Genomic DNA, 16,423 nt, shown 5'->3' on the forward strand with positions numbered 1-16,423 from the left:
AGAGTGCAGTTATGTGTGTCCTTGTGCAGCAACACGTGTCGTATGTATATCAGTTGACGTGCCGAACAAACACTAAGGTCGTCTCTGAATCCAGCCAGTCAGAAGGGCAGCAGGTCCGACATGTGTTTGAGACACGGCACAGGAGTTGTCTCTGCGGACAACATGAGATGATCAGACTCCTAAACGCTTCAAGTGCTTTGGATGAATGACAGCAGAGTGGTATGATTGTTTGATATACCATCTGATAGCTTAAAGACATATCGTGTTGAAAGAGCTCGAGCAACACTGTCTGATGAAGAGATCCTCCAGTCCGGCTCAGATCTGTCATTTGCAAGTTATTATTAACAGAAAGTGGTGTCTCTCTCCAAAATGTTAGAAAATGACAGATGGCAAAGCCCCGGAAAAAAAGGTTTTCTCCATTTAAAGCTGCTTGACAGAGTAAAGCTTGAGGTCCCACCTTTTAACTTCATACTGAATCAAAGAGCCAGAGAAGAAAGAGGAAAATAAAGATGTATTTCATAGCTAATAAGCTCAAAGTAATCATAAAAACATTGTAACTAAACCCAGAATCTTTCTTTGAGTCTTGACTTAAAGTCACTTTCTGGTTTTATATCTTTAATCTACCTTAGACCTCATTGTTAAAACTCACTCAGGGGTGGAAGACTTTACAAAGCCTACACATGAAGCCTGGAGCTACACATCTACCGCAAGTAATATGAACTATAGATAGAAAGGACTGAAGGTTACTGAAAACTGTTGGCAGAAAGTTCTGTGGATTATTGTCAATCGGGAGGCAGCGTTTCTATGCTCTCAGGGTCCCATATTTATATTTCTGTTAAGACTAAGCAGCAACCTCCAGTTCTTACAAGTGAAGCCAATACTGAAGAGTCTTAAACCTGCAGCATCTCTAGCATCCAGCAGGGGGCGACTCCTCTGTAACATCCAGCAGCAGGAGACTCCTCTGTAACATCCAGCAGGAGGAGACTCCTCAATAACATCCAGCAGGAGGAGACTCCTCTGTAACATCCATCAGGAGGAGACTCCTCTGTAACATCCAGCAGGAGACTCCTCTTTAACATCCAGCAGCAGGAGACTCCTCTGTAACATCCAGCAGGAGGAGACTCCTCTGTAACATCCAGCAGGAGGAGACTCCTCTGTAACATCCATCAGGAGGAGACTCCTCTTTAACATCCAGCAGGAGGAGACTCCGCTGTAACATCCAGCAGCAGGAGACTCCTCTTTAACATCCAGCAGGAGGAGACTCCGCTGTAACATCCAGCAGGAGACTCCTCTTTAACATCCAGCAGCAGGAGACTCCTCTGTAACATCCAGCAGCAGGAGACTCCTCTTTAACATCCAGCAGGAGGAGACTCCGCTGTAACATCCAGCAGGAGACTCCTCTTTAACATCCAGCAGCAGGAGACTCCTCTGTAACATCCAGCAGGAGACTCCTCTGTAACATCCAGCAGGAGGAGACTCCTCTGTAACATCCAGCAGGAGACTCCGCTGTAACATCCAGTAGGAGGAGACTCCTCTGTAACATCCAGCAGGAGACTCCTCTGTAACATCCAGCAGGAGGCTCCTCTGTAACATCCAGCAGGAGGAGACTCCGCTGTAACATCCAGTAGGAGGAGACTCCTCTGTAACATCCAGCAGGAGGAGACTCCTCTGTAACATCCAGCAGGAGGAGACTCCTGTGCAACATCCAGCAGGAGGAGACTCCTCTGTAACATCCATCAGGAGGAGACTCCTCTGTAACATCCAGCAGCAGGAGACTCCTCTGCAACATCCAGCAGGAGGAGACTCCTCTGTAACATCCAGCAGGAGGAGACTCCGCTGTAACATCCAGCAGCAGGAGACTCCTCTTTAACATCCAGCAGGAGGAGACTCCGCTGTAACATCCAGCAGGAGACTCCTCTTTAACATCCAGCAGCAGGAGACTCCTCTGTAACATCCAGCAGCAGGAGACTCCTCTTTAACATCCAGCAGGAGGAGACTCCGCTGTAACATCCAGCAGGAGACTCCTCTTTAACATCCAGCAGCAGGAGACTCCTCTGTAACATCCAGCAGGAGACTCCTCTGTAACATCCAGCAGGAGGAGACTCCTCTGTAACATCCAGCAGGAGACTCCGCTGTAACATCCAGTAGGAGGAGACTCCTCTGTAACATCCAGCAGGAGACTCCTCTGTAACATCCAGCAGGAGGCTCCTCTGTAACATCCAGCAGGAGGAGACTCCGCTGTAACATCCAGTAGGAGGAGACTCCTCTGTAACATCCAGCAGGAGACTCCTCTGTAACATCCAGCAGGAGGAGACTCCTCTGTAACATCCAGCAGGAGGAGACTCCTGTGCAACATCCAGCAGGAGGAGACTCCTCTGTAACATCCATCAGGAGGAGACTCCTCTGTAACATCCAGCAGCAGGAGACTCCTCTGCAACATCCAGCAGGAGGAGACTCCTCTGTAACATCCATCAGGAGGAGACTCCTCTGTAACATCCAGCAGCAGGAGACTCCTCTGTAACATCCAGCAGGAGGAGACTCCTCTGCAACATCCAGCAGGAGGAGACTCCTCTGTAACATCCATCAGGAGGAGACTCCTCTGTAACATCCAGCAGGAGGAGACTCCTCTGTAACATCCATCAGGAGGAGACTCCTCTGTAACATCCAGCAGCAGGAGACTCCTCTTTAACATCCAGCAGGAGGAGACTCCGCTGTAACATCCAGCAGGAGACTCCTCTTTAACATCCAGCAGCAGGAGACTCCTCTGTAACATCCAGCAGGAGGAGACTCCTCTGTAACATCCAGCAGGAGGAGACTCCTCTGTAACATCCAGCAGGAGGAGACTCCTCTGTAACATCGAGCAGGAGGAGACTCCTCTGCAACATCCAGCAGGAGGAGACTCCTCTGTAACATCCATCAGGAGGAGACTCCTCTGTAACATCCAGCAGCAGGAGACTCCTCTGCAACATCCAGCAGGAGGAGACTCCTCTGTAACATCCATCAGGAGGAGACTCCTCTGTAACATCCAGCAGCAGGAGACTCCTCTGTAACATCCAGCAGGAGGAGACTCCTCTGCAACATCCAGCAGGAGGAGACTCCTCTGTAACATCCATCAGGAGGAGACTCCTCTGTAACATCCAGCAGGAGGAGACTCCTCTGTAACATCCATCAGGAGGAGACTCCTCTGTAACATCCAGCAGCAGGAGACTCCTCTTTAACATCCAGCAGGAGGAGACTCCGCTGTAACATCCAGCAGGAGACTCCTCTTTAACATCCAGCAGCAGGAGACTCCTCTGTAACATCCAGCAGGAGACTCCTCTGTAACATCCAGCAGGAGGAGACTCCTCTGTAACATCCAGCAGGAGACTCCGCTGTAACATCCAGTAGGAGGAGACTCCTCTGTAACATCCAGCAGGAGACTCCTCTGTAACATCCAGCAGGAGACTCCTCTGTAACATCCAGCAGGAGGAGACTCCTCTGTAACATCCAGCAGGAGACTCCTCTGTAACATCCAGCAGGAGACTCCTCTGTAACATCCATCAGGAGGAGACTCCTCTGTAACATCCATCAGGAGGAGACTCCTCTGTAACATCCAGCAGCAGGAGACTCCTCTTTAACATCCAGCAGGAGGAGACTCCGCTGTAACATCCAGCAGGAGGAGACTCCTCTGTAACATCCAGCAGGAAACTCCTCTGTAACATCCAGCAGCAGGAGACTCCTCTGTAACATCCAGCAGGAGACTCCTCTGTAACATCCAGCAGGAGACTCCGCTGTAACATCCAGCAGGAGGAGACTCCGCTGTAACATCCAGCAGGAGGAGACTCCGCTGTAACATCCAGCAGGAGGAGACTCCTCTGTAACATCCAGCAGGAAACTCCTCTGTAACATCCAGCAGCAGGAGACTCCTCTGTAACATCCAGCAGGAGACTCCTCTGTAACATCCAGCAGGAGACTCCGCTGTAACATCCAGCAGGAGGAGACTCCGCTGTAACATCCAGCAGGAGGAGACTCCTCTGTAACATCCAGCAGGAGACTCCTCTGTAACATCCAGCAGGAGACTCCGCTGTAACATCCAGCAGGAGGAGACTCCGCTGTAACATCCAGCAGGAGGAGACTCCTCTGTAACATCCAGCAGGAGGAGACTCCTCTGTAACATCCAGCAGGAGACTCCGCTGTAACATCCAGCAGGAGGAGACTCCTCTGTAACATCCAGCAGGAGGAGACTCCTCTGTAACATCCAGCAGGAGGAGACTCCTCTGTAACATCCAGCAGGAGGAGACTCTTCTGGTTGTATAGAAGTCTATGAGAAAATGTTTCTACTTCTCTCTTGATTTATTACCTTAGTAACATTTTCCTGATGTTTTCAAGTCTTCTTCAACATGATGTTCATTTAGTAACTTATGGAAACATTTAAAATGGATAAAGCAGCGTCTGATTTGGGGCGGGGCTACCTGTGATTGACAGGTGGATACCACTGAACGGTTTGGGTGTTGTATGTGTTTTCGTTTTACACCTTTAACCCTTTCACAGTTTGTGTTTTCACTTCATCAAAGTTAACTGTTACCTTTTGGTCGCCTAGAAATGACGCATTCAGCGTTTGGTTGTAGTTAGCTCCACCCTCTTTCGTCCAGCTCTCAACTGGCTGTAGGTGAGTGAGAAGTTATAGTGAAAGTATAGTAATAGTGATAATCAGATCAAACAGCAACACTGGATCACATGTGGAATTACTTCCTGTCAATCCCTTGTGTGTAGGTAAATCATTTCATTCCTGTGTGAGAATAGCTCAACACAGAGAGGAAACTACAGTCGGTACATTGAATGGTTGTTGCTTAACGTATGTCGACCATCATCGTTTGACTTTAAGGTTAGGGAAAGATCCTGGATACAGGAATAGTCCAAGTCATTGCGCTACACGACCACTTCCCAGCTCGATCTGCACACGTTCAGCATCTCTACAAAGAAGGAATATAATTCCTGCATTAACACTAACTGTTGGCATTGGATGTTAATTCAGTCGTATTGGACACAGGATGCTGTGTTGCACTCACCACATCCATAATGGCCTCAGCTGAAAGTCTAAAAATTGAAAGTTCAGAGTAGACAGAAACGGGGAAGAGGGGGAAATGAGTGAAAGAGTAGAAGAAGAAAAGGCAGAGAAAGGAAGCTATCTGGTGGAGATTAGGGTTTATGTCTAAGGGTAGGTCTGAGTGATGTGAAGTGATTTGGAGAATGTTGCAGCGTGTAAAGCCCTCGTCTCCAGGACTTAAATTTATTCTCATCGGGTTCTCCCTCATTGAGCACAGCATTACAGAGGAGTAATCTTTCCTTCTCACTATACCGTTGTCTTGCTTCAAAGCCCAGCTTCTTCCTCTTTTCTTCCTCTCTTCTTCCTCTCTTTTTCCTCTCTGCTTCCTCTCTTCTTCCTCTCTTCTTCCTCTCTGCTTCCTCTCTGCTTCCTCTCTTCTTCCTCTCTTTTTCCTCTCTTCTTTCCTCTTTTCTTCATCTAGTTCCCTTTTGCTTCCTGTTTTTTCTCGACCACATTCTTTCTTGCTCGTGTTTTCTTCTCACTTTCTTCTTTGCTTATTTTATCGTCCTTCTTGTAACACTTATTAAGAAGACATTGTCTACGGCACCTTTCTGATATGCTTCTACATGGAAATAACAACAATCTGAATATTATTATTATTATCATAATAGTGTTGTGTCATTTATGCGTTTGTTATTCTGAGCTTCAAAAGTCTAAATCAATATTTGTGTACGTTGTTTTCACATCTGTCCTGGGGCATCAGGTGAACTTCCCTGTTGATGGATGAGCTCTGTGAGCAGAGGAGGTTATGAAAGTGAAGGTGCAGCTCGTACGCTACGACGCTCCCTCCATGTTGGACTCTCCGGATTTCTTTTCCCTACAAAAGTCAACACTTTCAAAACCACTATGCTATTTGTCAGCGGCTAAAATAAACTACATTTTTTTCAACATTTCTGCACATTCATTGATTGATTGCCGTATTTCACATATATTTATATTATGGAAGTAGTTCAAACATGCAGAGCATTTAGAAAAAGGAGAAGAGAATATTGATGTTAGTGAAAAAAGAGCAACCATACACCATATTGTTAGGTGCTAATGAAAGATTGTTACACAGAAACACAACATATACAACAATACAGGGAACATCATTGATGTAGAATAAGACTTTGTGCTGCCCTGTTAGGCCCCAATTGAAACATACACGCAGGTATGTAGGCACATTCCACTGTCCCCATAGACATGAATAGGGACGACATTGTCCTCTCGCTGCACCGTGGCACTCTGTTTCAGACGCTCTGTTTCAGACGCTCTGCTTCAGACGCTCTGCTTCAGAAAGCGCTGCTTCAGATGCTCTGCTTCAGACGCTCTGCTTCAGACGCTCTGCTTCAGAAAGCGCTGCTTCAGAAAGCGCTGCTTCAGATGCTCTGCTTCAGACGCTCTGCTTCAGACACTCTGCTTCAGAAAGCGCTGCTTCAGATGCTCTGTTTCTGACGCTCTGCTTCAGACGCTCTGCTTCAGAAAGCGCTGCTTCAGATGCTCTGCTTCAGACGCTCTGCTTCAGATGCTCTGTTTCTGACGCTCTGCTTCAGACGCTCTGCTTCAGACGCTCTGCTTCAGATGCTCTGTTTCTGACGCTCTGCTTCAGACGCTATGCTTCAGACGCTCTGCTTCAGACGCTCTGCTTCAGACGCTCTGCTTCAGACGCTCTGCTTCAGACTCCTGAAACACTGACCTGCTGCGTGAGACTCCAACATGCAGTTATGTGCAACTTTAAAGGATCCGAGTATTCTTTGAGGCACTACACCGCTCAAACCATGGAGCTGAGTGTAATCTCTCTCATTTCCCCCCCACACCGACAGCCCACTGCATCTCCCCTCCTCCCCCCACTCATCCCTCTCTGTCTCCAAATCCTCCTATATCCCAGGTAGGTAAGTAGAGCTCTGCTGTGGGCTTAATGAGCTGAGGAAGGGGCCCTGCTGGAGAAGACCAGCGTGATCACTGCTACCTCTGTTCCCATTTAGAGCCAGGCTTCGCTTCACAGGACACAGAGAGAAAGGGGGGAGGAGATAGAGGGAGGGGATAAAAGCACAAAGGGAAAGGAGAGGGAGTGACTTTAACAACGGTAAAGTAATACCATCCACCTGCTGCCTTGCTCATCTCTTTCTCTTTTCCTTCTCCCTTCATCACCGACATCTTCATCATAATTCCCCCCATCTCTCTCTCAGCCCCCCCACCATCACTACATCTCTGTTTTCTTATGTAGCTCTTCAGGATAGGACAAGCTTCATTACCCCTCTCTGATGTATTTCTTTATTTTTCCCATTTCTTCCCCATTAGCTTCAGCTCTCAGCTTTTAGAAATGATTTTCTTCTCGTGAGGGCTTTGCTGATTTTGACGTGTGTTTTCCTTTTAATCTCATTTCTTGTATTGTGATTTATATTTATTTGCTGTGGCAAGCCAGAATTTCATTCATTTGGTGAAGTTCGAGCATATCTTTACCTTCATCGTGCAGGTGGCTGGCAGACAGTTGGCTTACTGATTGGTTGTTTGGTTAGTAGGGATGTAACATGATCATGATCATGGATACAGAGTGAAAACCACGAGGCCATTTCTTCCACCACTGCTCACTTAAGTCTCGAATGATTATTTCCAGATCAAGATTAGCTATTTTAGCTTGCACACAAGTTACTGACACATGTATTCATATTATATATTGTATACATGGAATCGCAGTTTCGGGCTTCCGGTGGAATCGCAATGCATTCTGGGGTGGCAAGACTAGAAAAGTGAGCACCAACTCTACAAGCGCCGCCATATTGGATTTATTCTCTACGTGTTTACATTGTATTTGTCTAGTTTTTAGTGTGTAAGCGTCGCTCTTCTAGTTATGGGATTTGGACACATTGTGTGGTGAAAGGATGTTCAAACAGATGGAGAAAGATAAATAAATGGGCAGAATCTCATTGTGAGCTTCACGATTGCAAAAATTGCGACTGCGAGCCCCCGTTCGAACTATTTCCATTACCAACCGCACTAAAGGACAAAGACAGAAGGCTAGCATGGACCAAAGCTGTAAAGAGACAGGATTACAATGGGAAGTCTTGGGAGCCCAAGAAATCTTCGCGGATTTCATGCAAGGAAAACCAACAAATGAATCCCTGATCCTGAACTCGACCTGGGGTATGTAGTCTATCTACTTGATTTATATATTGACAAATGTACTTTCTATATATTGAGTTGTATAATAATTAACAAAACACAAGTTAGGTATATATTTATAACAGCTTACCCTGCAACACAACTGCAATCAGCACTTATGATATCTCCAGTTTTCTTGACTGCTCAGATCCATGCCGAATGTGCCGTGTGGGAAACTTTCATTGAATGAGAACATTTAGCTTTCAAAAAGCAAAACTCAGAATCTGCGAGAGGATTGAAAGATATTTGTTTCAACCAGCCAGAGTCAAACAGTCTAAATGCTTTGCCTTCTTTGTATTCGTTCAAAGTTCGTTTATGAAACTCGACATCGTTCTCTGGGTGGTCAGACATTAAACATAATGTTATAACGCTGAGGTATATCGGCGGCCAAGAAGTCATGCTGTTGTTTTCATTGACCCGGCCATCCTGCAGTGTCAAGGGATCAGGCACTGAAACGCCACTCGGCATAACCAAAAGCTTCGTCTTTTCTTTGTCTGTGATTGAAAGTCTTTCGTTAGCTGTTGGTTGCTCCTCAATGCCCATCTCTGATGCAGCAAACACCCTGGCAATAAGCTCCAGTTTTGTTCCTGAAACCTTTAAATTCCGCTTGCGGCAAAATTCTTTCAAAGCTTCGACTTTCCACATCTAAACCTCATCATAAGAAAGGAGTTCAGAACTCATTGTAGAGCAGTAGGTTTGTTTACAACACGCTTGAAGAATAAGCTTGCAGTCGCACTTTTTGCAATCGTGAAGCTCACAATGAGATTCTGCCCATTTAGTTAGCTTTTTCCCACTGCTCGAACTTCCTTTCACCACACAATTCTGGTGTCCAAATCCCATAACTAGAAGAGCGATGCTTACACACTAAAAACTAGCCAAATACAATGTAAACACACTTGAAGAATAAGCTAAGTAAAATGTAAACACGTAAGGAAATAAATCCAATATGGCGGCGCTTGTGGAGTTGGTGCTCACTTTTCTAGTCTTGCCCCAGAATGCATTGTGATTCCACCGGAAGCCCGAAACTGCGATTCCATGTATAGCAGTTACAGACACACACACACACACACACACACACACACACACACACACACACACACACACACACACACACACACACACACACACATACACACACACACCAGTGTTTCAACATGTAGGTCGATCTGTGCAGGAGGACGCAATATGTCGAACGTCTCGTTTTGTTGCAAATCCCAACACTGAAGCGTAGATGTCAGCACTGAGGCAGCAACACGAGATCCTTCAACATGTTGAAGTGATGAGATATCAGCAGACACATATGCAGTTCTTCTATCATCGTCCAGTCCACCTGCTGCTGTTAAAGTCTAGCTAGGCTGTCAGTAGCTGTCTCTTGGAAAGACTTTACAGTTTATATGTAAATAAAGATGGAAACATGAAATTAAGCCCAGAAACTCAGATATTATTATTATTATTATTATTATATAATTAATTTTGTCTTTATTTCCAATTTAACACGTTACAACACAGTTCAGCACATCTTTTGTACACATCCTGATATATACGTACATACATTGCAATTCAGCAACAATAAATGTTTACATTGACACATGTATACATACACACTTTGTAGCTATCAAAGTATTCAAGTCATGTTAGGTTCACATGACTTCATGATCTAATCTAGATCAGCAATTACATGCAAAACAACATTTGTTAAATATAATGTTACAAACTTAATACAAACCAAGAGAGGGAAAACACAACTACCGACAGATTCACCTGCAAGCTGAGCTCAACACACACGACGTCAGAGTGTGTGAGAGAACACACACACTAACCACATCTTCTATCAGTCTATTTTCTATCAGTGCATCAGGGGTGCAGCTCTGAGACCAGCTTCTCTGTTCACTTCGTTATAAGAGGAGATGGCCGGGGCCGCTTCCTTAATGATCTTACATCAGCACTTCTGCTCTTTATAAATGCAGGCCAGTATTTCCTCACCAGTGAGGGTTACAACGCTGCTTCGATAATAACAAAGAGCAAAGAGTCTCTTACGTTTCTGACTCCAACTTCAGGTGGCAGAGAACATTGATAACAATCTTAGGTACGTAGTTTCCAATGTAAACAATATCCTTCATGTGCATGATATCATAACACAAGTCTTAGCTGGTGCACAGACGTACACCTTGAGAGGGCTTCAAGCATGGAGACGAGTCGCTGCAGCAGCTGTCAGTTTTCTGACAGAGTGTCCCCTGACAGTACGAGAAACTCCATTGACGTCACTGTCAGTGAGAAACAATTACATTTTAGGAGCATTGACAAACTTCCATTTGTGTTATAACAATTGGTACAAAGGTTGGCGTGTAACAGTCGCCGTATGTGCTACAGTTATAAAGAAACTCACCGTGTTGACTTTTGCAAATCAAAAGTGCTTTTCACTTTGTGATCGCTGGTGACGGTCCAGATGAAGTGTTCCTCAAAGTAGTTGATCTCGCTCTTTTTCTGGCAGTTGGATGTTTTAAAACCAGAGTAGCTACACCAGTAAAACTTCCATCTGAAACCAAAATGGTCATTTACATCAAAACATGTTATGTAGAATACAACTGGAGTGTTTTTACTCAACCTGCACTTGAAGGTTCATTATTTCATATTATATTTTATAGTTCAGAGTTGGCACAGAACAGATGTAGGCGCCTGCGATCACTTCGTTGTCTCCACATTTGAAGTCCGTTCCTCCCCAATAATTGTTCACATAACCTGACCACCTGGTTACCTTGAGAGCCTTGCACGAAATATCCCAAAGTCCATCTTTGTGGTCGTCATTTTGGAGGCTGTTGTGTCAGCATGTTAGCAAACTTACTGTTGGCTATCTGAAATATGAAGAATAAAGATGTTTATATTCATCTGCTTCCACAGAAGAGACAAAGACATTTACTCATCTCAGGAAATACTTTCACGATAGCGACGACAATAGAAGATTTAAAGGCCAACAGACCAAACTAAACTACAGAAAGCCCTCACACAACCTTGATGGGAGCAAATGTTCCTAAAGCATAATATGAAAATCCTTCCCACCTTGTGATGCCAGAAACAGCCTGGCCAGAAGGACACGTGCGACTGAAGGCTTTGCTCAGCTGATTGTCCCACTCGTTTGTTTGTTTAAAGGACGAGTTACAGGCGACGGTGTAAACCACCCAAGGTCTTACGGACTGGATAAGTTACATTTAGCCAGCATGGTTAAGACTCATGAAATCAAACAAAGGATTCTTTATTAAACTACATGTTCCATATTAAACTAACTGCTTAGTTTGTACATACTGCAGATGTAAAGCTTGTTGATCTTCAGGCATGTGGCAGTCAAAGTCTTCCTTCCAGTAGTTGAGCTTTGGTGTTTCTCTGCACTCAACGTGATCAGGTTCGGAGCAGAGCAGCAGAGGAATTTCCAACTGAAACAAGATCAGATCAAGCAAACCCTTACACATTTTTAATTATGCCTTAGAACCATTGAGCGTTTCACATTTCACAAGTAGTGAAACCTGACTATGATATGACTGCAGAGAGCAGGGACACCGTGTGCATGAATAACATCCGTCATGAAGGTGTGCGGATGGCTGTCAGACACCAGGTGTAGAAGCTTCTCATTATTCACCCTGAAGCTGGTGTGAGACCGAGTGACATTCATGCTTCTAGTGTTAGAGCCACAGATTGATCTGTATAATATTATCCTGTAAACATTTGAGTTTAACAAGCTTTTAAATAATTGATGGATTCATTTAATAATACATGTAATGTAAGTATGGATAATAAACTCATCATCTCCATTGTATAAAGTATAAATGAGCTTGTACTTTATTTAAATTCCTGCATCAATACAATTTATTGCATAATTTCAACACCAACCTTCTGTCTCCATGAGCGCTGCTGTAGCTGATGTAGCTGCTGTAGACGCCAGTAACCACATGATTGGCCGGGCAGTTGTAGTGAAGTTCTTCATCATATAAGCGGAGGAAATCGGACCAGGAGCAGCTGAGAGCCTTGCACTCAATCTTCCATTGGCGATCTTGATCAATGGGACTGTAGGAGCTTTGACATAAATCAAAATGATTTAAGGGAAGGATCAGAAGTACCAGTAAAGGGATGATAGTAAATAATACACAGTGAGAAGATCCTGAGACATACAGAAGTTGCATTGCTTCATCTTTATGTGCAATTTACCTTTCAATCTGAGACACAACGTGATTATCTGGACACACATGACTCAAAATGCCTCTCATGCTGTTGACTCCGGCCTGCGCTCAGTTTACAGCTGCAAACAACAAGTAGATCAAAGGATTAATAATCAACATCATCATGTACACCAGTCTTTCTCAAAAAGTGGTCCGCGGATCACTGGTGGTCCGTCAGCGACCGCTAGTGGGTATATTGTGAGTATATTGGTAAAATGTCACATTTGAAATGAATATATTATAAGTTTAAAGTGTTTCTCAAGCTGATTAAAAATGACTAGTATAGACTAGAGTGTAGCATAGATGTAGCGTAGCGTAGCTATGTAGGTTCCTTTTACGATCTTACGTCATAAATGATCTGCGCGGTCAATTTGAGCCGCGGTCAGCTGACAAGATGGATCAATGGCTGTAGACAGGGTCAGTTAAAAGAATATTAAATCAAAGATCTGACGCGACAAGTGGTTCTGTGTGCGTTACTGAGTCCCAGGAGAGCCGTTCGCCGACCAACCACCACCCGGCTGAAAACTGTGAAACTCGGCTTGAACGCGGAAAGTCAAGCACTAAAGTGAAGAGAAGATATCACAGCAACCAGTTTGGATCTTTTTGGACTGGAGATGAAGAGGATCCCAATCAACACTGTGTTTTGTGCTACGAGTCGTTGGCGGACGAGGCTATGAAACCCTCCAAGCTCAAGCGACATATTGAGAGTAAACACAAGGATTACTTTGGGAAACCTTTAAGTGTTTTTGAGAGAAAACGTGATGAATTTAAGAAACTGCTGTTTCTGACGAGCAGTGACACCACGGCATCATCTGTTGCTGTGTTGGCACAAGTTTGCAATGTGTATTTTCAAGCAATGTATGTGAAAAGAAATCCCCTTCTCTAAATACAGTATCATGCTCCTTTACTGCATTAACATGTTTAAATAAAGAATGAATAAAGCTAATTATTAAAGACTTTTAACCATCTTATTAGGGTAGTGATGGCCTAGTGGTCTAGTGGAACGCCTTCCAACCAAAACATTAGAAGGTCTGCCATCATTGTACCCCTGAGCAAGGTACTTAACCCTGAGTTGCTCCAGGGAGACTGTCTGTACTTAGTTCACTGTAAGTCACTCTGGATAAGAGAGTCTCTTAAATGTAATCTCATTCTCAGCTGCCTGACATGCAACATGACCTTGGTTTTCTCTGAAGGCTCAGATCCCAACATCTTAAAGGAATACTCCACTTAAATAACGAGGAGAGCAGGAAGCCACATCTCCGGTAGAACACTGAATGTGCTCCTGCTGGTTCTCCGTGGACTGCTATCAAAGGATGGGTATTGAACAGGCCGCTGAATGTACAGCTGGATGCAGTCACACCTGAACCTCTTCAACAATACAAAGTCTTTTTTCGAAGCATAAAGCATGAATCATTCATAATGAACAACAAACTCGTCACAAATGTGAGTAAATGTTTGAATATAATTATGCAGATTTCACAGCAGGTCAGACACTTTGTTTTATATTTGCACTTCATTTGGACAAGTTGTAGAAATGTTTTCACTCTGAAATGTCTTTTTCTGTTGATCCATGAGCAAAACTTAAATAATCCAAAGTGATTCAAAGTATGGAAACTTTATATTCACAGTCCAGGTGCATCAACACAATCATTTAGGTGTGGACAGGAAGTTGTTGATGTCATGCAGAATTACAATTAACAGTTTTATTACCAAAACATCTGTGTGAGATGAATCACGTCCAGTTTTAAACGTTGCTCTCCACTATTTATAGTCATAAATTACAGTCAGTCGTGTGAAAAAGCAGGCACAACAAAAGAGCCAGATTTATAATTCACATTCCTGCAAGTTATAGCTTCCGAACAAAAGAGAAGTCACTGCATGTGTTGCTGAATGTGATTCATGGAAGTCATTCAGTTAGGCATCTGTTCTGCTAATTAGGTGACTCACTTATTGTTATTTATTAGACATATCTTTCTGACGCCTATTATAGATAAACAAGCGAACTCATGCAACATGAGTTATTAAATAACAGCCGACCAATGTCTGCAGCCGTAAATGAAAAAAGCAGATTATACAAATGCATCTGCTGCAGTGAGATGTTGAGTGTGAGTTCAGAGCGGGTGGAGAACGGTTAGGGTTAGGGTTAGGGTTATATGAATCAAAGGTTGGATTTCCAATCAAAGTATTGTAAGGCTCCTTTAAAAATAATGAGTTAATAGTTTCCGCAGCATCTTCTTGGCCTTGGACCAGCAGGATATGTTATAATTAAAGAAGAATGCACAAATGATTTTAGTAGTTTAGCATCAGGATTAGCTGTAGAGTACAACATGTAATAATACTGCTCTGCTTAAGACAACAGTGACATTGTATAGAGACATTTCTAGCTTGTGGTTCAACTGTTTGCTGTGGTCATTTGAGTATTTCAGAAGAAGATGGCGCTCAGCAACGACCTGAGATATAGAAGGAGTTACTGAGCGGTTACAATGGTTCACATCAATGTCTGTTCTATTCTCATTCTATTCACGTGGCTTTAACTCTGGATCTGGCTCTTTGCTGACACACCAAACCTCACTGATATTTGAGCTTTAGTATATTACAAGACTCCCAACATTACAAACTGTTCCCCAAAACATCTGTTTGTGTCCCCGAGACAAAGCTCTGCGGCCACTGCAGTACATCCGCCTCCAGTCCTTTGAGGAACACAGGAGGATGTTGGGTGGTGTTGTTAAAAAGGCACAAAGGACCCTGGAGATTGTCAGTAAGTTGGCTTCTTGTTCAACAACTTAGCAGCTTTGGACTTTGCATGTTGATTGTTTTATTCTTGTCACATGAAAAACATTGAATTGTCTCTAAAAAAAAAAACGTTTACAGGTAAAGTACTACTTTTCAAGAATAAAAGCAGATTCACTTCAGACGTGCTTGCCGTTTGGAAAAAGAAATTGGAATATGTTTTGTTTTCTTGATAAAGAGGTTTACTACTGACACCTCCCTCTGGGAAGAATGAGTATTTGATGTGTTGTCCTGTAATGACAGCTCAATCAGACAGACAGAGTGCACACAGCAAGGCTCAGTATAAGTCTGACCCGCTCACATGTTCATGCCTCTGTGTGTGCGTGTTTGTGTGCGTGCAGAAAAAAAGGAAATGGAACTGCTGCATGCACACACCTGCTGGCCTACATTGGTGCAGGCCCATGCACGTCCACGTGCCATGTGCAGGCTCTCCAAGCTGCTTTGGCTCACACACTTTGCCACTGCGCACGTTCCTTTGTGAGAGCAGAGGAAGAATGGGTGAGAAGGAGGATTTGGGGGTATTGGAATACCTAACACAATGAAAAGCCACTTTGCCTTTTGTTTGCCTTGCATGACAGGGGACAAAGCTAGCCACAAGTGGGGCTTAACATTCCATTTGGCTGAAGGAGAGGAAGGCAGCTGGCACGGCGGAAAGGCCACACTGTGGCTCTGTGGACACACCAAAAGGGGTATATTGGGTTTCTGAGGCCACTAGGAATGCATGGGAACTAGTCTGGGGAGAAGAGCGGGGGGTGCATTGGTGGTTGGGGCAGGTTGCTGAGTTGTTGGGGGGGTAAGGAAAGAGGATAGCCAGCTTTTTAAAACCCCTTTGGTGCTGTTCGAAGCTCAGAGGACAGCAAATAATGTCAAAGATAACAAACCTTAAGCTTCACAAATAGACGGTACAGGAGCTCGACAAAATAATACCAAACAAACAAAAGGAATTTAATTTAAGTAACGATAACTACAAGTTTACTATGAACAATAAGTCTGTGTGGGAAGTCCTAAGTAAGTTCAAGGTGTCACGAGGAACAAGTCTTCAGGTGAATGCTGACCATTAAGATAAGAGGACGTTTGAGCATTGACGAAATGAAAGCATCATTTTATGGTTATGTTTCGGCGCTGGCAGGAGTTGGTTAAGTACAAAACTCTGCTGTGATTTGAAGTACAAACCTAAAGTCCCATTCTTGTGAAGGCC

The sequence above is a fragment of the Cottoperca gobio genome, chromosome 5 (genome assembly GCF_900634415.1).
Source record: "Cottoperca gobio chromosome 5, fCotGob3.1, whole genome shotgun sequence".
NCBI classification, from domain to species: domain Eukaryota; kingdom Metazoa; phylum Chordata; class Actinopteri; order Perciformes; family Bovichtidae; genus Cottoperca; species Cottoperca gobio.